The sequence below is a fragment of the Chlorocebus sabaeus genome, chromosome 16 (genome assembly GCF_047675955.1).
Source record: "Chlorocebus sabaeus isolate Y175 chromosome 16, mChlSab1.0.hap1, whole genome shotgun sequence".
Classification (NCBI taxonomy): domain Eukaryota; kingdom Metazoa; phylum Chordata; class Mammalia; order Primates; family Cercopithecidae; genus Chlorocebus; species Chlorocebus sabaeus.
Window position 1 is genome coordinate 18,997,514 of NC_132919.1, and position 23,830 is coordinate 19,021,343.

A 23,830-nucleotide genomic window follows, 5' to 3' on the forward strand; every position below is an offset into this window, starting at 1 on the left:
CAACCTGATGTTAACTAGTCAGTTATTCTCTGTTGTTCTGTCTCCCTGTGCCCGCCTTACCAGAAAAGTAGCTTGGAAACCAGGGATACGCTCTTTGTTCTTTGCTTATGCTTTCTTCATTCCTTCTGTCTATAAAGCCAACGCCTTCTGCTCAGCTCGTGGCAACACTTACTCTGTTTTCTAGAATGGAGTGCTGCACAATTCTAGGCTCATAATAAAGTCAGTTGAGATCTTTAAATTTGTTGTAATTTTGTCTTTTGACCTTGGAGTCCACTGTGAAAAATATCCTACTTCTCTCCAAAATTGTCTCTAAGTTATTTTACCTGTTGTAGGCCATTGCATCTGAAAACTTAGCTAACTCCTAGATTATAGCACTTTTGTGTTCTTCGGTGATAAATGTCCTAAATATTTTACCTCAGTTTGGCAATATTACAATTTGTCTAGTAAGGCCTTAACCCCCTCTGAAGTGAGGAATTCTAACAAAGCCAAAAGTATCAGTTTGGCATTGCTCTTTAGTTTCTTAGGCTGTCAGCACATCATCTACATATTGGATTGTAAACCAAAAATAAAATTCTAAGCCCCTTAACCAACTGAATGGACCCCTCTTCTCAGCCAAGGGGATTCCAAAATAAACCTGAAACACTAGTTCAGGCCATGATGGGAACGGGTGGTTCGACCTGCCTCATTGTACCTTCTTCCCTTGGGACTCAGGCGCAACTGACCACAACGAATGTTAAAACAAGAGACCTTAACACTAATGAAATAGACTCTTTTTCTTTTTTTGAGACAGAGTCTCACTCTGTCCCCCATGCTGGAGTGCGGTGGCACAATTTTGGCTCACTGCAACCTCCATCTGCCTCCCAGATTCAAGCAATTCTCCCACCTCAGCCTCCTGAGTAGCTGGGATTACAGGTACATGCCACCATGCCTGCCTAATTTTTGTATTTAAATAGACCCTTTGTAGCAATAAGATACCAACATGATAGATAGCAGGCCCCAAAAGAAATAGAAATATTTTACCCCAAAATATATTTATTTGACATATTTTGAAATGGCCCTGCGAAGTTGTATCTTGTGGAGAAAATCTGCATTCAGTAGAGAATCCCTTTCCCTTTCCAGGTATTTTTCCTGATGCAGGAGAGAATTAACTAAGAGTCTGGCACCTTTCTAAGTCTGATAAAAAAACATGTACAAGCTATTCTCTCTGAAGTCTGCTACCTGAAGGCATCATCTGCATAATAAGAACCTTGATTTCCCCAACCCCTTATCTTAACCCAGATATTCCCTTCTGTGGATTCCAGGTCTTTAGATAATAACTCTTTCAACCAGTTGCCAATTAGAAAATCTCTGAATCCACCTATGACCTGGAAGCCCCCTCTTTGAGTTGTCTCACCTTTCGGGACTGAACCAAAGTATATCTCACATCTATTATTATTATTATTATTATTATTATTATTATTATTATTTTTGAGACAGAGTCTTGCTCTGTCACCCAGGCTGGAGTGCAGTGGTGTGATTTCGGCTCACCGCAACCTCCGCCTCCTGGGTTCAAGCAATTCTCCTGCCTCAGCCTCCTGAGTAGCTGGGATTACAGGCGCATGCCACCATGCCCAGATAATTTTTGTATTTTTAGTAGAGAAGTGGTTTCACCATGTTGGTCAAGTTGGTCTTGAACTCCTGACCTTTTGATCCACCTGCCTCGGCCTCCCAAAGTGCTGGGATTACAGGCATGAGCCACCGTGCCCAGCCGTCTTACATGTATTGATTGATGTCTTATGTCTCCCTAGAATGTATGAAACCAAGCTGTGTCCCAATCACCTTGGGTACATGTTCTTAGGATCTCCTAGGGCCATGTCACATGTCATTGGTCCTCATGTTTGGCTCAGAATAAATGTCCTCAAATATTTTACAGAGTTTGACTCTTTTCATTGACAGGATAATTATAAATTTCTCTGGTGGGACAAATTTCCCTAATATTTCCTGTAAATTGCTAGAGAAAATAGTAGGAGAGTCCTGAAATCCTTGAGAAATTATTTACTAAGCTAAGTATTGAACTCCTTTGTAGGTAAAAGCAAACAAGAGTTTGGACTCATTAGCCACAGGAACAGGAAGAAAAAGCAGAACACATTACAGAAAACAGAAACAAAGTCAAAATAGTTGCAGGATTAGGAATTACAAATTTATTTACTTCTCAAAGATCTTGTACAAATCTATACAGTGGTCAACCATCTTTACCAAATTTACTTTCCTTGCTTACTGGAAGTATGGGAGTATGACAAGGTGAGGCTACCTTTTATAGAAGTATCCCTAGTTTTTCTAATTTTTTTTTTTTTTTTTGAGACGGGGTCTCACTCTGTCGCCCAGGCTGGAGTGCAGTGGCGCCATCTCAGCTCACTGCAAGCTCTGCCTCCCAGGTTCACGCCATTCTCCTGCCTCAGCCTCCCGAGTAGCTGGGACTACAGGCGCCCGTGACCACGCCTGGCTAATGTTTTTTGTTTTTTTTTTTTTTTTTTTGTATTTTTAGTAGAGACGGGTTTCACCGTGTTAGCCAGGATGGTCTCGATCTCCTGACCTCGTGATCCGCTCACCTTGGCCTCCCAAAGTGCTGGGATTACAGGCGTGAGCCACTGTGCCTGGCATTTCAAATTCTTTTATAGTGGGTTTGATTCTCTCTGAGCTCAGGACAAAGGATATTGTTTCACATATGGCTATCATGGCATATCCTTTAGGGAAACCATTTTCGTTGGTTTTTTATCTTGAATTAAACTGGCAGTATTATTCCTCAGGGCCCAAAGGGACGCATGGATCTAGGTTAGTTGCGGAGGGCTTTTCAGCATGGTGCGAGACTGCTACTCTCTCTCTCATCCCTTTTTTCTTCCAGAAGGCCCAGAGTAAACAAGTCAGGATCCTTTGCTTCCCTTTTCCAGGGAGCTTGACAAATACTTCATCTAAGTACAGAATATAGTTGTCTTTAAGTTGTGCAGCAGGTCTCTCCCAAGTGGATTTTTTAGGAGAATTAGGAGAAAATAAGAATACATCGTTCCTCATTCAGAGGGTCTCTCTGTATGGGAACCACAGAAAAGAAGGAACAGTTAAAAAGAATTCTAATTGCTCTTGGGTGGAGTCATAGTCCTTTTGAAATTTACTTTGATATTAATATGGCTATTCCATGTTTGTTTTATTTAGTGACTTTGTGGTGTATCTTTTTTTCATTTTATTACTCTTTTTTTTTTTTTTTTTTTTTTTTTTGAGACAGAGTCTCGCTCTGTGGCCCAGGCTGGAGTGCAGTGGCCAGATCTCAGCTCACTGCAAGCTCCGCCTCCCGGGTTCACCCCGTTCTTCTGCCTCAGCCTCCCGAGTAGCTGGGACTACAGGCGCCCGCCACCTCGCCTGGCTAGTTTTTTGTATTTTTTAGTAGAGACGGGGTTTCACTGTGTTAACCAGGATGGTCTCGATCTCCTGACCTCGTGATCCACCCGTTTCAGCCTCCCAAAGTGCTGGGATTACAGGCTTGAGCCACCGCACCCGGCCCATTTTGTTACTCTTAACTACCTGTCTTTAAATTTAAACTTGGTTTCTTATAGACGGCATATTTTAGATCTTGCTTTTCTTATTCATTCTGATGATATCTGCCTTTGTTCGCAGCCTTTAGACCATTTGTATTTAAAGGAATTATGATATGATGTGCAGTGATGTGGTTTTTTCTTTTTTACTTTTTTTTATCATTATAAGATAGAAAAACCATGATGGTGTGTATTTCTTTATGTTTCCTGTGTTTAAGGTTTATTGAGATTCTTGGATCTGTTGGTTTATAATTTTCAGCAGCTTTGAAAAATTTCAGAACATTATTCTTTACACTTTCTCATTCTAAAATTCCAATGACATGTACATCAGATTACTTGATATTATCACAAAAATCCTTGATTATTTTTTTCCATCTGTACTTCATTCTTTCTCTGATCTTTTCTTCTCTGGTCTTTTTTCTTTAATACCTATATGGTTTGGATTTGTGTCCCTGGCCAAATCTCATGTCGAATTGTAATCCCCAATGCTGGAAGAGGGGCCTGGTGGCAGGTGATTGGATCATGGGGGTGGACTTCCCTCTTGCTGTTCTTGTGATAGTGAGTTCTCATGAGATATTGTTGTTTCAAAGTGTGTAGCACCTTCCCCTTCACACTTTTCCTCCTGCTCCAGCCACGTAAGATGCACCTGCTTCCCCTATACTTTCTGCCATGATTGTAAGTTTCCTGAGGCTTCCCCACCGTGCTTCCTGCACAGCCTGTGAAACTGTGAGTCAGTTAAACCTCCTTTTTTTTTTTTTATGAATTACACAGTTTCAGGTAGTTCTTTATAGCAATGTGAGAATGGACAACTACAGAAAACTGGTACTGGGAGTGAAGTATTGCTATAAAGATACCTGAAAATGTGGAAGTGACTTTGGAAATGGGTAACGGGTAGAGGTTAGAACAGTTTGGAGAGCTCAGAAGAAGACAGGAAGATAAAGGAAAGTTTGGAACTTCCTAGAGACTTGTTAAATTGTTGTGACCAAAATGCTGATAGTGATATGGCCAGTGAAGTCCAGGCTGAGGTGGTCTCAGATGGAGATGAAGAACTTATTGGGAACTGAAGCAACGTCACTTTTGTTATGTGTTAGCAAAGAGGTTGGAGGCATTGTGCCCCTGCCCTAGAGATCTGTGGAACTTTGAACTTGAGAGTATTAATATAGGGTATCTGGCCGAAGAAATTTATAAGCTGCAAAACATTCAAGACTTGACCGGGCTACTTCTAGCAGCCTATGCTTATATTTGTGAGCACATAAATGAGCTGGAACTGGAACTTATCTTTAAGAGAGAAGCAGAGTGTAAAAGTTTGGAAAGTTTGCAGCCCAGCCATGTGGTAGAAAATAAAAACCCATATTCAGGGAAAAATTCAACCCAGCTACAGAAATGTGCATAAGAGGAGCCATAGTAATAGCCAAGACAATGGGGAAAATGCCTGGAAGGAATTTCAGAGACCTTCGTGACAGTCCCACCCATCACAGGCCTGGAGGCCTAGAAGGGAAGAATTTCCTGGGCCAGGCCCAGGGCCCCACTCTCCTACACAACTTAGGGACACTGATCCCGGCATCCCAGCTACTCCAGCTCCAGCCACGGCTAAAAGGGACCCAGATACATCTCAGGCTACTGATCCAGAGGGTGCAAGCCATAAGCCTTAGGAGCTTCCATGTGGTGTTAAGCTGGCAGAGGCACAGAGAGCAAGAGTGGAGACTTGGGAGCCTCTGCCTAGATTTCAGAGAAGACATATGGAAAAGCCTGGATGTCCAGGAAGAAGTCTGCTGCAGGGAAGGAGCCCTGATGGAGGACCTCTACTAGGGCAATATGGAGGGAAATGTGGGGTTGGAGCCCCCACACAGAGTCCCCACTGGGGCACTGCTTAGTGGAGCTGTGAGAAGAGGTCCACTCCCCAGAATGGTAGATTTATCATCAGCTTCCACTGTGCACCTGGAGTGCCACAGGTACTCAACTCCAGTCCATGAAAGCAGCTGAGGGGGCTGTACCCTGCAGAGCTACAGGGGTAGAGCTGCCCAAGGTCTTGGGAGCCCACGCTTTGCATTGGTGTTCCCTGAATGTGAGACATGGAGTCAAATGAGATTATTTTGGAGCTTTAAGATTTAATGACTGCTCTATTGGGTTTCAGACCTGCATAGGGCCTGTAACCCCTTTATTTTGGCCAATTTCTCCCATTTGGAATGGGAGGGAGTATTTAGCCAATGCCTGTACCCAACTGTATCTTGGAAATAACTAACTGGCTTTGATTTTACAGGCTCATAGGCAGAAGAACTTGTCCTATCTCAGATGAGACTTTGGATTGTGGACTTTTGAGTTAATGCTGGGATGAGTTAAGACTTTGGGGGACTGTTGGGAAGGTATGATTGCATTTTGAAATGTGAGAAGGACATAAGATTTGGGAGGGGCCAGGGGCAGAATAATACAGTTTGCATTTGTGTCCTTGCCCAAATCTCATGTTGGATTGTAATCCCCAGTGTTGGAGGAGGGGCCTAGGGGGGAGTGATTGGGTCATGGGGGCAGATTCCCCCTGGCTGTTCGCATGATAGTGAGTTCTTATGAGACCTGGTTGTTTCAAAGTGTGTGGCACCTCCCCCTTCATGCTCTTCCTTCTGCTCCAGCCATGTAGGATGTGCCTGATTTCCCTTCACCTTCTGCCATGATTGTAAGGTTCCTGAGGCCTCCCCAGACATGCTTCCTGTACAGTCTGTGGAACTGTGAGTCAATTAAATGTATTTTCTTTTTGTTTTTTTTTTAATTTAAGATGGAGTTTTGTTCTTGTCGCCCAGGCTGGAGTGTACTGGAGTGATCTAGGCTCACTGTAGCCTCCACTTCTGGGTTCAAGTGATTCTCCTGCCTCAGCCTCCTGAGTAGCTAGGATTACAGGCATCTGCCATCACACCTGGCTAATTTTTGTATTTTTAGTAGAGATGGAGGTTCACCATGTTGGCCAGACTGATCTCGAACTCCTGACCTCAGGTGATCCACTTACCTCGGCCTCCCAAAGTGTTAGGATTACAGGCAAGAGCCACTACACCTGGCCTAAACCTCTTTTCCTTATAAATTACCCAGTTTTAGGTAGTTCTTTATAGCAATGTGAGAATAAACTAATACAAATACCTACTCTGCTGTTAATTCCATCTAATCTTTCTTTTAAAAGTATCTTCTGTTTATCTCCTCACTTTCTACATTCTTGAGCATGCAGACCATATTTATGATACCTGTTTCTATGTCATGTCTATTAATTCCACCATTTATGTCACTTATGAATCTTATAATGTTGATGGGTTTTTCTCCTGATTATGTGTGATATTTTCTTGCTTTTACCATGCCTATTAATTTAAATTTTTTTTTTAACTTATGGTAAAACAAGTGTAATAAAATTTACCATTTTAACCATTTTTATGTATACAGTTCAATGGCATTAAGTACATTCACATTATTGTGCCACCATCACAATCATTCATCTCCAGAATTTTCTTCATCTCACAAAACTGAAACTCTGTACCCGTTAAACAGTAACTCCCCATTCATTCCTCCCCTCAGTCCCTCACAACCACCATTCCACTTTCTCTCAATTAATTCTGTCAATGTTGCTTCATACATTTGGGTGCTCTGCTGTTAGGTGTGTATTTCTCCTTCAGTTTTGAAGGACAGTCTTGCCAGTCATAGTATTCTTGGTTGATAGCTTTTCTTCTCTGAGCATGTTGAACATATCATCCCTTCCCCTTCTTGCCTATATAATTTCTGTGGAGAAATCTACTTATACTCTAATGGGAGCTCCCTTGTACATCATGAGTCCCTTCCCTTGCTCTTTTGAAGATAATAGTTTGATTATAACATGTCTCTCTGTATGGGCCTCTTTGAGTTCATCTTACTAATCGTCTTACTAATTTACTAATATTTGTTTTGAGATTGTTGAATTTGGATGCCCACTTCCTTTGTCAGATTTGGGAAGTTTTCAACCATTATTTCTTTGAATAAGTTCTCTTTCTTCTCTTTCTGGAATGCCTTTAATGTGTGTGTTGATCTGCTTGATGATGTCCCATAAATCTCTCAGGCTATCCTCACTTTTCTTCATTTTTTCTTCTTTTTGCTCCCCGACTCAAAAATTCAAATGACCTGTTGTTAGTCCACTAACTATTTTGTTTGATCAAGTCTGCTTTTGAACTTTTTTAGTGAATTTTTCAATTCAGTTGTTATATTCTTCAGCTCAAAATTTTCTGCTTCTTTCTTTTTTTTATCATTCTATATCTTTGTTGATTTTCTCATCTTGTTCATGCATTTTAAAAAATTTCATTTAATTATCTGTGTCCTCTTGAAAGTCACTGTGTTTTTTTAAGACAATTGTTTTGAATTATTAATCCAATAATTTATAGATCTCCATTTCTTTGGAGGTGGTTTCTAGAGATTTATTTTGTTCCTATTTTCCTATTTTGTTCTCCGTTTTCCTATTGTGTTCTATTTTTTTCCTATTTTCCTATTTTGTTCTCCATTTCTTCGGAGGTGGTTTCTAGAGATTTATTTTGTTCCGAAAGCAGTCATATTTCCCTGCTTTATTGCGTGGCTTGTGGTATTTTTTGTTGTTGAGTTGTATGCATTTGAAAAAATAGCCTCCTCTCTCAGTCTTTATGGATTGGGTTTGTACAGGGAATTCTGTTCACCAATCAGCCACACCTAGAGATTCTGGGGGCCTCTGAAATCTTTCTAGGAGGACGCAATTCCTCTGAGCTTTGCCTGTACTTTTCCAATTAGAGAGGTTTGCCAGTTTCTTTTTCAGAAGATCATAATCTTTGCCTCCCTCTGGTGTCTGTCTCTAGAACCGCAGGTTCCCTGGTGCCACAGCAGCAAGCCACTCTCCTCTCCTTTGTTTTCAGAGGCCCCATCCAAAGTATGCTGGTTCTCTATCAGCTCTCCCAGATCAGATGAGACACTCACCAGTCCTTGGAGCAGCTCTCTGAAAAGATGGAGAGCCGGCCAAACAGCCCACTCTTCTACCTCCCTGCCAAGGGAAGACCTATGAGTTGAGCACCTTCTCCCAGCTACCCTGGGTCATGCCATCCTCTGTGTGCAGCACTTCAGGCCCTCTGGTGCCAGAGTAGGCCACTCCATTCTCCCTTGCTTTCAGCATCCTCCAGGCATCCAAACTATTCTGGTTCCATTAGTGCCCTGCGTCAAGTAAGACAGAAACTAGTTTTCTGGGCAACCCTCCGAAAAGCTGGAACACTGGGCACTCTTCTCTCCCCTCCCTCTAACCTAAGGGAGAAGCTCTGAGACAAACTGAGCTGTGCTAGCTTGGGAGAGGGACAATTGCAGATAAAGTGAAATGGTTTTTCTTACTGATTTCAGCGCACTGTTCTTGGCTTGGTCTTGCCTTGGGGTACTGCAACTTCCTCACTGGTTTCCAGAGTTCTCATAAAGGTATTTTGGTCTATATATTGTTGTTAAGTCAGTGTCTCTGTGAAGGAAACAAGCGTGGGGGCTTCCTATTCTGCCATCTTGCTGATGTCACCCCAGTTCCTCTATTCTTTACTCCAAAAGATCGTATCAGGTCAAAAGATGTACCGAACTGGGTGTCAAAAAGGTGTTCAACACAAATAGATGTAATGAAAGGTTGAACGAGTGAGGCAGAGGTCTTTGTTTGGTGTTACTCTAACAGAATACTGGAGACTAGGTAGTTTATGAAGAAAAGAGGTTTATTTGGCTTGCAATTCTAGTGGCTGGAAAGTTCAAGATTGGGCATCTGGTGAGGGTCTCAGGCTGCTTCAGCTCAAGGTGGAAAGTGAAAGGAGAATCGGCATGTGCAAAGAGATCACACATGCTGAAGGAGGAAGCAAAGCGGGGAGGAGGTCCCAGGCTGGTTTGTTTGTTTCTTTGTTTGTTTGAGACATGATCTTGATCTGTCACCCAGGCTGGAGTGCAGTGATGTAATCATAGCTCACAGTAACCTTGAACTCCTGGCCTCAAGCTATTCTCTCACCTCTCACCTCAGCCTCTTGAGTAACTAGGCCCATAGGTGCATGCCACCATGCCTGGCTAATTTTTTCTTTTTTTGGTAAAGACAGGGATGTTGCAATGTCTATGTTGCCCAAGCTGGTCTTGAATACCTGGCCTCAAGCAATCCTCCTGTCTTGGCATCCTAAAGTGTTGAGATTAGAGATGGGAACCATCACATTGGCCCAGGCTCCTTTTAACAACCAGCTCTCTTGTGAACTAATGGGAGGACATTAATTCATTCATGAGAGATCCACCCCCATGACTGAAACCCCTCCCACCAGGGCCCATCTCCAAAATTGCCGCATTGGGGATCTAAATTTTAACACGAGGTTTGAAGGGGACCTTTTTCTGATCTGCTGCTGTAAAACCACAGCAGCTGTGGGGACAACAGTGACTCTATTTCAGATGCTAATCCACCATGTGACTCCTGACTAACCTCGAGTCTGGGAATGACTCCAAGATGTCTAGTTGATGTATTATTCTTTATGTAGAAATCTCTATTTACTGTAAGTTTTGCCTCTCTTCCAAATCAACCCTTGATGTTGTTGCATACATCATAAGCCATGACACCCACAGCATTCTTTCAGCTGTCTACACATTCCTTCCGGAGCACGTAGACTTTCCTCCCAAGATATAAGCCCTGGGTCTCAGGGGTTGCAGTACGCAGATCTGCCTGTCTTGTGGCCATGGAAGACTACACTTCTGTCTGTAAGTTCCCTAATAAATCACCCTTTACTGACAAACTGGATTTGTCTGCCTTGTTCTTTGGTTTCTTACCTCCTTCTGTGTTTGCGGGTCACTTTGCATTTACAGTGCTTTTAGGAAAGAACAACAGACCAGACAAAGATTACACCTCCTTGAACTAGTGAGAAAACTAAAGATCAGGAAGGCTATTGGATATGCCCAGTGTCAAAGTCCTTAATAGCAAAGCAGGCATCAGAGAGCCAGAAAATCTGTAAGCAAGAGATGGATCTGTAGTGGATTGAGCAGTGTTCCTCCAGGTTCTGTCTACCAGGATCCTCAGAATGTGACTTCATTTGCAAATGAAACATCTTTGCAGGTGTAACTAAGCTAAGGATCTCTAATGATGTCATACTGGACTTAAGGTGGGCCGTAAGTCCCCTGACTGGTGTCCTTGTGAAAGAAAGAAGGAGATTTGAGACAGACACACAGAGGGAGATGCCTTGTGAAGATGGAGGCAGAGATTGGAGAGATGTGTCTGCACGACAAGGTATGCCAAATATTGCTGGCACCCACCAAAAACTAGGAGAGAGGCACAGAACAGACCCTCCCTCACAGCTTCTAGAAGAAATACCCCCACTGCCACCTTGATCTGGGATTGCAGGCCTCTAGAATTGTGAGACAATAAGCTTCTGTTTATTTTAAGCCACACCGTTTGTGGGGTTTTGTTACAGCAGCCTTAGGAAGCTTCTGTTGGGTTTAAATTTCAGAGCCATCATTTCTATTCCCAGTCACACCACAGGCCTTGAGAAGGGGATAGAGTCTCAGGCACTCTCACACCAGCTGACTGGAGAGCAAATCTGTAGGGCAATCTGACTATATACATCAAATGTACATTTCATTTTATCAGTAGCAACAATCGTAGTAGCCTCAGTCAGATGCAACAATAAAGGACCAGGTTCTGCAGGAATGTTTAAGATACCATATTCTGAACCTAAGACCACTGCCCTTCCTGAGTGGACTTTGATTTCTCTTCCCCCTAGTTTTACATTTGGGGGGCCTGCTCTGCAATGTGGTCATTCTGAAATCAAGACCAAATGTTGTTCAGCTGCAACAGAAACAAAACAAAACTAGGTTCCACCCTGGGCTAACACTCACCCAACTCACCACAAAGGATGGTAGTGAAACTACAGAAGAAAACAGAGGCCAGGCACAGTGGCTCACGCCTGTAATCCCAGCACTTTGGAGGCTGAGGCAGGCGGATCACAACGACAGAGTTTTGAGACTAGCCTGGCCAATATAGTGAAACCCCATCTCTACTAAAAATACAAAAATTAGCCAGGCATGGTGGCAGGCGTGGGAGGCTGGGGCAGGAGAATGGCTTGAACCTGGGAGGCAGAGGTTGCAGTGAGCCAAGATTGCGCCACTGCACGCGCCACTGCACTCTAGCCTGGGCGACAGAGTGAGACTCCGTCTCCAGGAAAAAAAAAAAAAAAGAAAGAAAAAGAAAACAGATCCAACTGGGAGGGAAATAACAGGCAAATTGGCGTCAGAAAAACCAGTCCCGTGCTTGTGTGCAGTTACAAATACCTCTGAAAATTGAGGACTTGCCCGTTGCTAGTGGATTGTTTCATCACTGGATTAAACATAAAGGAGGCAAGATAAAAGATGTGGTCTTCTAGGCACTGGCTCCATGGAACACTATCTGGGGCAACTTTCTCTAACACAAATAATGCAAATGCATATTTTTCTATTAACAATTAATTTAAAAATTTCTATCTCCAATAGTGAGAAAAACAAACAAAAACAGAACAATAACAACAACAAAACAATAAATGAACAGACGGAGTGCAATAGTACATGCCTGTAATTGCAACACTTTGGGAGGCTGAGGTGGAAGGATTGCTTGAGCTCAGGAGTATCAAGCCCAGCCTGGGCAAGATAATGAGACCCTGTCTCTACTAAAAATAAAAATAATTTAAAAATAGCCAGGAATGGTGATGCGCACCTATAGTCCCAGCTGCTCGGGAGGCTGAGGCAGGAGGATCACTTATGCCCAGGAGAGCAAAGCTGCCGTGAGCTATTATCACAGCACTGCACTCTAGCCTGGGTGACAGAGACTCTGTCTCAAAAAAATAAGTAAATGAACAATTAATGGACAGATGTTTAGAAGACTGAAAGTTTACCTCCCAGAATTCTATAACCCTTTCCAGAGATGTTAAATGTTAGCATTTTTGTTTATATGATTCTGATATCATTCCATTTATTTAACACACCGAAAAATGCACAAATACATAGTTTAAAAAAAGATTCTACAGTTTTTCGCCTTTAAAAAAATTTTTGAAAATCTTTTTAAGAATGCTTGACATTCTCTCTACCTTCTTAACATGCAGACATGCACACACAGGGACATGCACACACGCACTGGCTGGGACCAGCCGAAGGGCCACTGTGGTGTGCCTGCAAGCCTAGGGGTGGGCCCAGGTGGCACCATGGCAGATACAGATCTTGGTGGCAGTAGTATATACTCAAATGAGCACTTTGAAGGCCAAAGTGGAGGATTCCATGTGAACAGCGGCTTAAGATGGGTCAATCGGTCCTGAGACAGGCGAGCACCATTCCAAAGGAGCAGGCATTGGCCTCCATCGCCGTCAGTGATAGAACGGGAGTCGGGTTCGGATTCCCAAATCCAGTGTGGCGGAGATAGGAAACACCAAGCTTCCTCCTCCAGTGCCACATCCTGGAGGGGCCGGCGGGAGCCCAGGGAGAGCTCTCTTTTTCTTGTGAAGTGCAGGGCACACTAGAATAAGTTCACAGTTCTGGAGACTTCTAGTGGCCCTTGAGAATCCGGAGAAGAGGGTGTAAATCTCCACGACCCATATCCCAGCAGGTCTCCCTGGTGAACAGTCTCTGGACCAAGTAGGTAAGGGAAGTCATCGAGCCAATCACTTACTTGGGGATAAAAACTGGCTCTAAGGGCTGGATCAGGTACTCTTGACTGGTGATATGGTTTGGATATCTGTCCCCTCCAAATCATGTGTTGAAGTATGATCTCCAGTGCTGAAGGTGGGATCTGGTGGGAGGTTTTTGGGCCATGGGAGTAGATCTCTTATGAGTGGCTTGGTGCCCTTCCTGCAGTGATGAGTGAGTTCTCACTCTATTAGTTCACATGAGAGCTGGTGGTTTAGACAGCCTGTCATTTCTTGCTCCTTCTCTCACATGTGACACAGTGGCTCCCCTTTGCCTTTGGCCATGATGGGAAGCTCCCTGAGGCCTCACCGGAAGCAGGTGCTGGTGCCATGCTTCTTGTACAGCCTGCAGAACCATGAGCCAAATAACCCTCTTCTATAGAAATTCCCCAGCCTCAGATATTTCTTTATAGTGAAGCAATGTGGACTAACACACTAGATAAGGTGATTAACTTTCCCATCCTCACCCAGGATCCCCCGAACCTTAGATGTCTCCAGCCTCCAGCCCCCAAGGAAGGGTGGATGTAGGGCCCTAGTGGGAGAAAGGGTCCTGCAGTGTCATGGGGTTGCTGGGTTCAGGGACTGTGGCTGTGGACAGGAGCTGGGCCCTTCCCATGGATGCCCCAGCTGCTGTGGGCCTTGTGGCTGCCTAGGGAGCCCCAGTCTCCAGCAAAACCTCAGCCAAGGGAATGTGGTTGGCAGGATCTTGGGGAAAGACCCCAGAGACTGAGTGTGGTCTGGCCTGGTGAGGAGACAGAAGAGTCTGCTACTCCTGTGGTTTTCTCCAGTGACCAATGAGAGCATCCTGACCTCCAGGAACTTTCACCACCAGCTCTGGGGAGGTCCACCGCTGTCCCAAAGCAGGCCAGGGTGGACAGAACTTCCCCTGGAACAAAAGGGTGAAAGTGCACTTGATTTTCACTTTCAGGATGAACAGGAACACAGGGCGTCATCATCCTTCTAACTGCTGGGATTTATTCAGGTGACATCAGACAAGTCATACAGGGACCCAAGTGAAGTGCACATCCCAATTTAATGCAGAAATACACAAACTGAGTTCCGATCTCCTGCCTCTCAGCACAGCCCCTGCTAACCCTGGGACAGCATCCCCAGATTTTCAAAATGCAGGGAACTTGGCTGTTAGCAAACAGCTGTGGTACCCAGACCCTCTGCCAAAGAAGCAACCAGGAACTTTAGAACTGTGCTCTTCAAATGCCTGGCAACCCCTGCACTTTTCTTGGTGAGAGGCGATCAGCCAGGGTCAGAGTGGAAAGGCTGAAGAAGAGCTCCCTGGGAGTGTGGGCCCAGCATTGAGTTTCATCCCCAGACACCTCTCCACAGCCACCTTGCCTGAAACACCAAGTGAATGTGGGTCCTGAAGACGCTTTTGCTTTTAGTAGGTCTTTACGCGAGGAAATAAAAAATCTCGGGACCACTCAACTCCTTCTGCCAAAGGGAAAGTGAAGCCTGGAGGCTGAGTCACTGGCAACACCCTCTTCCAAATGAATTGCTGTTGCTTCACAACCTTGTGTCAAAGCATTAGGCATTAGCTAGACCCCCACGGAAAGGCCTCAGGCATTTCCAGATGGCAGCCCCCACAAAGCACTCATAAGTAAACTCTTTGCTGGCCTTGAAACTGTCAATCGAGGAAAATAACCCAGGCAAGTCTCAATCATTTTGGGAGGCTTACTTGCCAAAGTTAAGGAGGCACTCCCGGAGACAGGTGTATGCCTTTCTCTGAAGATAATTTTGGTGGCTTCAATATTTAAAGGGGAATGGGGGAATATTGAGAAATACACAATTTTCATGTGACAGCGGGGTAGGGGAAACCAGTCATTTATGCCTTTGTCTGGCTCAGTGAATTCGAATTTTTACATAAGACACCATAGACAATAGGGCAGAGGAAATAGTCAGATACACATTTGCCTCGGACGGGCAGAAGCATGATTCTGAGCTCTGTCGTATGTCCCGGCACCTGTGAAGATAAGCTATCAATTTACATTGCCATGGTGAACTGCAGCAGAAACACTTTAGAGTAGAGATCTTGTGGCCCATAAGGATCTTTACCCTAAAATGTGAGGGAGGTATGCAGCTTTTCATCTTTGCAGCCATCTTCTTTAGGACCCAAAATGGGAGGCAGGTTTGCATGAGCCGGTTCCCAGCTTGACTTTTCCCTCTGGCTGAGTGAGTTTGGGAGTCTCAAGATTTATTTTCCTTTCACACACTTTTCAAGATGTCTATCTGCCCATAAATAAGGACTTGAGATGTGCGATCCAAGTCCAGCTCCTCAAACTAAAGTCTGTTGCATTCCACACTGACAATGTCCTTTACAAACTTATCTTCCGAGGGACAGAACAAAGTCGACATGAGATCAACCACTCCTTCCCCTACCAAGAGACATCAGCATAATTGAGACCTCCTTTACTCCCTTCTTCCTCCAAACACTCACCTTATCTGATGTAAAATGTAGGTTTACTGGGCAGTAACTAAAGTCTCACAGGAATGTAACATTGGCCTTACCACCTACCCGCCCCTTTTCCTACATGTCTGCCCCACTTTAAGGAAATATATACATACGGAAGCTCCTGAAAACGTCTCCACAAAAAACAGCCACAGGTGCATCTCTGGCTTGAGTTTTTCCTCAGATGTGTCCTCAAACTCTGGCTTACTAAACCTCGAATCGTTGAGACTTGCCTCAGTCACTCATTTAGGGTACCGTTTATAAACATGTGTGATGAGGTCCCCAAGCGCTCCCACTCTGGCTGGAGTGAGAACCTTTCCTCTCTGTTCACATGATGCTGTCACTGCCCGACGGGTTCCTCCTGGCCCCTGCACGAACGAGACCATGGCACTGCAGTAAAGAAAGAGCTGAATGGACGTGAGGCTGCTCACGCCACGTGGGAGTCAAAGTTATCACTCAAATCAATCTCCTTGGGCTGGGTATGGTAAGTCACACCTGTAATCCCAGCACTTTGGAAGGTCAAGGTGGGCGGATCACTTGAGTGCAGGTCAGGAGTTCGAGACCAACCTGTCCAACATGATGAAACCCCGTCTATTTTTAAAACCACAAAAATTACCCGGGCATGGTTGTGGGTGCCTGTAATCCCAGCTACTCAGGAGGCTGAGGCATGAGAATTGCTTGAACCCAGAAGGCGGAGGTTGCAGTGAGCCGAGATGGTGCCACTACACTCCAGCCTGGCCGACAGAGACTCTGTCTCAAAAAATAAAAACAAACAAACAGATCAGTCTCCTTGAAGGCTCATAGGGTAGGGGTTTTTCAAAAGTAGTTTGGAGGGGTCTGTACAGATGTTTGGGGGCTAGGGTACAGGAAGTGCTGATTGATTGGGTTGGAGATGAACTCAGGGGATCAAAGCCGTTCTCTTACACTGAATCACTTCTGGGTGGAACCACAGGAGCAGCCGGCAGGTCCTGGTGGGTGCAGGTGGAGCCACTGGTGTCAGACATGCAAAAATCCTGAAAAGATATCTCAAAAGGCCAATCTTAGGTTCACAATACTGATGTTATCTGCAGGAGTAAATGGGGGAAATTCCGTATCTTGTGAGCTCTGGAATAATGGTGGCGATTGTTTACGTGTACTCCTTGGCAGAATCCAGGCTCCTCTTCCTCCTAGCCTGGGGGTCACTCACTAGCTTTACAAAGGCAATTGAGTTTTGGGAAAGGGCTATTAAAATTTAAACTAGAAACTAAATGTCTCCCAAAGTTAGCTTGGCCGAAGCCCAGGAATAAATAAAGGCAGCTTGGCCGGGCTCGGTGGCTCAAGCCTGTAATCCCAGCACTTTGGGAGGCCGAGACGGGCGGATCACGAGGTCAAGAGATCGAGACCATCCTGGATAATACGGTGAAACCCCGTCTCTACTAAAAAATACAAAAAAAACCTAGCCGGGCAAGGTGGCGGGCGCCTGTAGTCCCAGCTACTTGGGAGGCTGAGGCTGGAGAATGGCGTAAGCCCGGGAGGCGGAGCTTGCAGTGAGCTGAGATCCGGCCACCGCACTCCAGCCTGGGATACAGAGCGAGACTCCGTCTCAAAAAAAAAAAATAAATAAAAATAAAAAAATAAAGGCAGCTTGAAGGCTCAAGGCAAGAGCAGGGCTGGCTAGATCAGATCTCCCCGTCTGCCACCATTTTCTCACTGTTACAATTTTTTCTAAGCCAGTTTCAATGTGACTGGAGAGGGTCCTGGTTCTCGGGAAAACAAAATCAGTCTGTGGAGGGAGATCTATCCTCCCCTGCGGCTACTCAGTGGTGACAATGCTGCACAGTTGACCGTCAGACAACACAGGTTTGAACGGCATGAGTCCACTTACGCGCAGCTCTTTTTCAACTGAATGAGGATGAAAAATACAGTATTCAGGGGATGAAAAGCCCACATATACAGAGAAGGTTGACTTTTCCCTCAAGCAGGTTTGGCAGGACTGACTGTGGAAGTTGAGTATGTGGGGATCTGGTTATATGCCGTTGGTCCTGGAACCAGTCCCCCACATAGATCAAGGGACGACTGTATTTGATATTGTTTAGGAAGCTTCGGAGCGCAGATTGGCCACTGGTTGAAAGAGTTATTATCAAAGTTCTGGAATCAATAGAAAGGAGTGTCTGTGTTACAGTAAGGGGTGGTTGGAGACCAAGGTTTTATGCAGGTGAAGCCTCCAGGTAGCGGGTTTCAGAGAGAATAGAATATAAATGTTTCTTGTCAGACTTGAGAGTCTGTTCTGTCAGTATTAAGGCCTCTGTGTTGATGTTCATGCTGGTCAGCTGCGCCAGAATTCTAAAAGGGAGGAGGGTATAATGAGGCACGTCTGATTCCCCCTTCTCATCATGGCCTGAACTTGTTTTGCAGGTTAACTTTGAAATGCCCTTGGCTAAGGGGAGGGGTCTGTACAGGTGTTTGGGGGGCTTAGAATTTTATTTTTTGTTCACAACAGTTTTCTGCAGTTCACCATTTACCATTAAATCCTTTTCCTCTGTTCCTAAATTGGCAAGCTGATTTTATCTATTCAAATGCAGAAAATCTTTTTTTTTTTTTTTTTGAGATGGAGTCTCACTGTCACCCAGGTTGGAGTGCAGTGGCACAATCTCAGCTCACTGCAAACTCCACCTCCTGGGTTCAAGCGATTCTCCTGCCTCACCTCCCAAGTAGCTGGGATTACAGACACCCACCACCACGCCCAGCTAATTTTTGTATTTTTAGTAGAGATGGGGTTTCACCACGGTGGCCAGGCTGGTCTTGAACTCCTGACCTCAAGTGATCTGCCCACCTCAGCCTCCCAAAGTGCTGGGATTACAGGCGTGAGCCACCGTGCCTGGCTCAAATGCAGAAATTCTGAAGCCTGAAGTCCCTGCACAGTTGAAGCTTGTGATAAAACTTCAGGTTTCCTTAAAGGGCCTTCTTCAACACTCCATCCTTAGGCTGTGTTCAAAACTGCAGGGTACTTGAGAAAACGGTGGCAGCCTGGGGTGAATGCAGTGCCTCCCTTTTCCTAATCCATGAAACACCTCTACATGAAAACCACTTGAAAGTTACAGGCTTGGGCCGGGCGCGGTGGCTCAAGCCTGTAATCCCAGCACTTTGGGAGGCCGAGATGGGCGGATCACAAGGTCAGGAGATCGAGACCAGCCTGGCTAACACGGCGAAACCCTGTCTGTACCAAAAAAATACAAAAAAAAAAAACTAGCTGGACGAGGTGGTGGGCGCCTGTAGTCCCCGCTACTCGGGAGGCTGAGGCAGGAGAATGGCGTGAACCCGGGAGGCGGAGCTTGCAGTGAGCTGAGATCCGGCCACTGCACTCCAGCCTGGGTGACAGAGCAAGACTCCGTCTCAAAAAAAAAAAAAAAAAAAAGAAAGAAAGAAAGTTACAGGCTTGGAGGGCGGGACTTTATGTCTTCCTTGGGGGCAAAGAGGGATGCTAAGCAGATTATCTCCGTGTTCATCATTCAAACGCAGAAGTGAAGCCTTCAGGACTCAGGCCTAGCAGGGGAAGGTTGTGGCTCATGAACCCCTGCTTGCAGCCTGGCACCCTCCTACTGCAAGCCTGCTCTACGGACAGGTTTTCATCATTCATCCCCATGTTCCACAAGGTGTTCCGGAAGTCCTCTGCCCCATTCCACACACCCACTGCAGCAGCCTGGTCAAGTGGTTCCAGTGGGTACTCACCACTAAAAAGAGGAAGATGGACAAACATGAGTGAATGCCACAAATGGCACCTCCGTATGAAGAACTGGGGCAAAAGAATAGAGGGAGGGGGCTTTTGTTTGGCAAATTGTACCTCTAAGACCCACTCTCAGGGTTGTATTAAAAAATGGAATTGGCTGGGTGCGGTGGCTCACGCCTGTAATCCCAGCACTCCGGGAGACTGAGACGGGCGGATCACGCGGTCAGGAGATCAAGACCATCCTGGCTAACACAGTGAAACCCCGTCTCTACTAAAACTACAAAAAAATTAGCCAGGCGTAGTGGCGGGCGCCTGTAGTCCCAGCTACTGGGGAGACTGAGGCAGGAGAATGGCGTGAACCTGGGGGGCGAGGGGGTGGAGCTTGCAGTGGGCCGAGATCGCGCCACTGCACTTCAACCTGGGTGACAGAGTGAGACTCCACCTCAAAAAAAAAAAAAAAAAAAAAAGGAATAGGTCTTTAAAAAGCTAACACAGAGCACACAGGTATGTGAGGACTAAGCTCTGATTTATTTTCTTATCTTGCCCAAATTCCTATCTAAGGGGTCTGGAGAGTCATGCCTTACAAACCATAAATTCTCATCTGATGGGTTTTATTTAACCCTATATATCGTGACTTATGTTCCAATCTGACTCTGGCATAACATTACATGACAAAACAGAAAATCAAAATATTTTACCCCCAAACAAGTTTATTTGCCATACCTTGAAATGGCCCTGCAAAGCCATCCTTTGTGGGGGGAAAATTTGCATCTGTAAAGAATCTCTATTAACATAGCTAGATATTTTTCTTTCAGGCCCTCCCAGTTCTGAAGAGATTAGCTGAGAGTCTACCACCTATTTATTTATTTATTTGTTTGTTTATTTATTTATTTATTTTTGAGACAGAGTCTTGCTCTGTCGCCCAGGCTGGAGTGCAGTAGCGCGATCTCAACTCACTGCAAGCTCTGCCTCCCGGGTTCACACTATTCTCCTGCCTCAGCCTCCCAAGTAGCTGGGACTACAGGCGCCCGCCACCACGACCGGCTAATCTGGCTGATTTTTTGTAATTTTAGTAGAGACGGAGTTTCACCGTGTTAGCCAGGATGGTCTGGATCTCCTGACCTCGTGATCTGCCCGCCTGGGCCTCCCAAAGTGCTGGGATTACAGGCATGAGCCACCGCCCCCGGCCTCTATCACCTTTTTAAAGGTCGGAATGGGAAACATTTGCCATCTGTTGTCTCTAAGGGCAGCCACTATGAGATGTCAAAAGAACCTTGGTCTCCACGATCTTTTATCCTTCTTTTTTTTTTTTTTTTTTTTGACGGAGTTTCGCTCTTTTTGCCCAGGCTGGAGTGCAGTGGCGTGATCTCGGCTCACCGCAACCTCCACCTCCTGGGTTCAAGCGATTCTCCTGCATCAGCCTCCCGAGAGGCTGGAATTACAGGCATGCGCCACCATGCCCAGCTAATTTTGTATTTTTAATAGAGACAGGAACCCCGTCTCCATGTCGGTCAGGCTGGTCTCGAACTCCCGACCTCAGGTGATCTGCCCACCTCGGCCTCCCAAAGTGCTGGGATTACAGGCGTGAGCCACCGCACCCGGCCACAATCTTTTATCTTAACCTAAACATTTCCTTTCTATTAATCCCAGGTCTTTAGACAAACTCAACCAATTGTCAACCAGAAAATGTTTAAATGTACCTATAGCCTGGAACCCCACCCCCCTTCAAATTGTCCCGCCTTTCTGGACCAAGCCAATGTATTTCTCAAATGTATTTGATTGATGTCTCATGCCTCTCTCAAATGTATAAAACCAGGCTGCACCCCAGCCACTTTGGACAGATGTTTTCAGGGCCTCCTGAGGGCTGTGTCACGGGCCATGGTCACTTGTATTTGGCTCAGAATAAATCTCTTCAAATATTGTACAGAGTTTGACGCTTTTTGTCAACATATTGTTCTGAGTGATTTTATTGTCCCCACATGAAACTCACAGAACCTTTGTGAGCTGGGCTCCCTTGCCTTCCTCTTTGTATATAGAGGATGAGAGTGTGGGAATCTAAGGCGTGCCCTCAGCCCACAAATGATGGCCAGTGACAGGTGGGGGCTCAAATTCAAGTAGGCCAGTGCCAAAGAAACTTGATAACCCCTCTTAGGGTGTAGCCATTATGTATTTTGGCTCATTTTCCTTTCTGGTGACTTCAGATCAGTTGTGGAAAGGAAGGAGCTGGATGAGCTTTGCGTGGGTCATTTATGGTGAGGAACACTTACGGAAAAAGCCTGTAAACCTTTGTGTTGTCACTCTGTCTCTTTCCTGCCATACACAGATTCCTTCAAAGAAATCCTTTAGGGGGCCGGGTGCGGTGGCTCAAGCCTGTAATCCCAGCACTTTGGGAGGCTGAGACGGGCGGATCATGAGGTCAGGAGATCCAGACCATCCTGGCTAATACCGTGAAACCCCGTCTCTACTAAAAAATACAAAAAACCTAGCCGGGCGTGGTGGCGGGCGCCTGTAGTCCCAGCTACTCGGGAGGCTGAGGCAGGAGAATGGCGTAAACCCGGGAGGCGGAGCTTGCAGTGAGCTGAGATCCGGCCACTGCACTCCAGCCTGGGCGACAGAGCAAAACTCTGTCTAAAAAAAAAAAAAAAAAAAAAAAAAAAATTCCCTTAGGGGACATAGAAAGGGTTCAGGTTCTCCAGTAGAGCATACTTTGCAATTCTCTTTAATTATTTATTCACTCTGTGGGGTGATGTTTACTTGTTGTAGCAGCTACCATGAATGAGTTTCAAAACCAAAACTCACAAGATTCCACATGCCTCAGCGAGTAAGAGTCGACCTCTGAGATACAGAGCCTCGTTTCCTGCATTCTTAGATTTCCTTTCTAATTTGTTTCCTAAGTCAGCCCATATCTGACATTATGAACAATAGGCATTAAAGGGTATTATTTAAGGAAGTGTTCTTCCCATAACCTTTATTTTAAAACATTTATCTCTTTTTTGAGACAAGGTCTCACTCTGTCACCCAGGCTGGAGTGCAGTGGTGTGAACACTACAACCTTGACCTACTAGCCTCAAGCAAACCTCCCACCTCAGCCTCCCAAGTAGCTGGAACTACAGGTGTGTGCTGCCGTGCCTGGCTAATTTTTGTATTTTTTGTAGAGACGGGGTCTCCCCATGTGGCCCAGGCTGGTCTCACACCCCTGGGCTCAAGCGATCTGCCTGTCTCAGCCTCCCAAAGTGCTGGGATTACAAGCGTGAGCCACTGTGCCTGTCTTTATTTTCATTTTTGATGTGATACACCCAGCTGTCAATTCTGAGGGAGACACAAGGCCCTGTAGGATAAGATCATCACTTTCTATTTTTCCTTTAATAAAAGTCACCCTAAATGGGACTTAATAAAAATAATTATTTGCTGCCAAAATGAAAGTCAAAACCGAGAAATAGAAAAATAAAACATAAGAATCCACTGTAATGAAGACTCACAAAAGATCAACTGAGAGAAATGTTTGCCACACTATGGAAAATAAATAGTGAACAAACTGAGGAATTAAGGGCTCGAGGCTTGTTTACCATCACCGTGGAAACCACACTCAATATGTAAGAGGCGGGGTCCAAGGCGGCAGACCTCTGCTGGGCTTCTGTGATCCCTGCTACTTTCTGGGCAGGGACACACTGGGTTCAGAGACCTGTCCTACATCCAGTTGGCAGTATGACCTTGGGTAGGTCATCCTCTCTGAGCCCTAATAAATTCACCAATAAACTGGAAACATCTCCTGATTGGTCAGGGGTGGAAGGTCAGTGGGATGGAGGAGGATGACTCTGGGCAGCTGGGAGGACTTCCCTAGAGGAAGTCAAGTGGGCAAGCAGCCCCAGCATGATGTCACAGATGGCCCATTGTGACTTATATTTAAAACTTATATTCACAAGGGAAGCAGACCATAAAGTTTGGAAATTTTGCAGCTTGACCATGTGGCAGAAAAAGTAAAAGTACTATCAGGGGAAGAATTAAAGCAGGCTGCAGAGAAACCGTTTGCTAGAGAAATTTGCATAACTAAAAGGAAACCAAGTGCGAATTAACAGCCAAGACAATGGGAAAGGGGCCTCAAAGGCATTTCACAGACCTTTAAGGAAGCTGCTCCCATCACAGGTGCAGAGGCCTAGAAAGAAAGAAAGAATGGTTTTGTGGGCTCAGCCTGAAGTGTGCCCTGTGCCACTTAGGGAGGGTTCAGCTCTAGCCATGGCTCAAAGGGCCCTAGGGACAGCTTGGGCCACAGCCACAGAGGGTGCAAGCCATAAGCCTTGGTGGTTTCCATGTGGTGTTAAGCCTGTAGGTTTGCAGAGCACAACAGTGAATGAGGCTTGGCAGCTTCCCCCTAGATTTCAGAGGATGTGTGAGAAAGCCTGGGTGCCCAAGCAGAAGACTACAGCAGGGCTGGAGCCCTCAGAATCTCTAC

General features: G+C 45.4%; 1 long non-coding RNA gene across 1 annotated transcript; it reads right to left on the minus strand.

Annotated features, from left to right (window-relative positions):
- Positions 1–2,719: 2,719 nt before the first annotated feature.
- On the minus strand, positions 2,720–23,216 carry LOC140708749 (uncharacterized). Its single transcript, XR_012088964.1, has 3 exons — positions 22,947–23,216; positions 14,024–14,099; positions 2,720–3,061 (listed from the first exon to the last, which is right to left on the minus strand). It is a non-coding gene; the product is annotated as an uncharacterized lncRNA (long non-coding RNA).
- Positions 23,217–23,830: the final 614 nt, after the last annotated feature.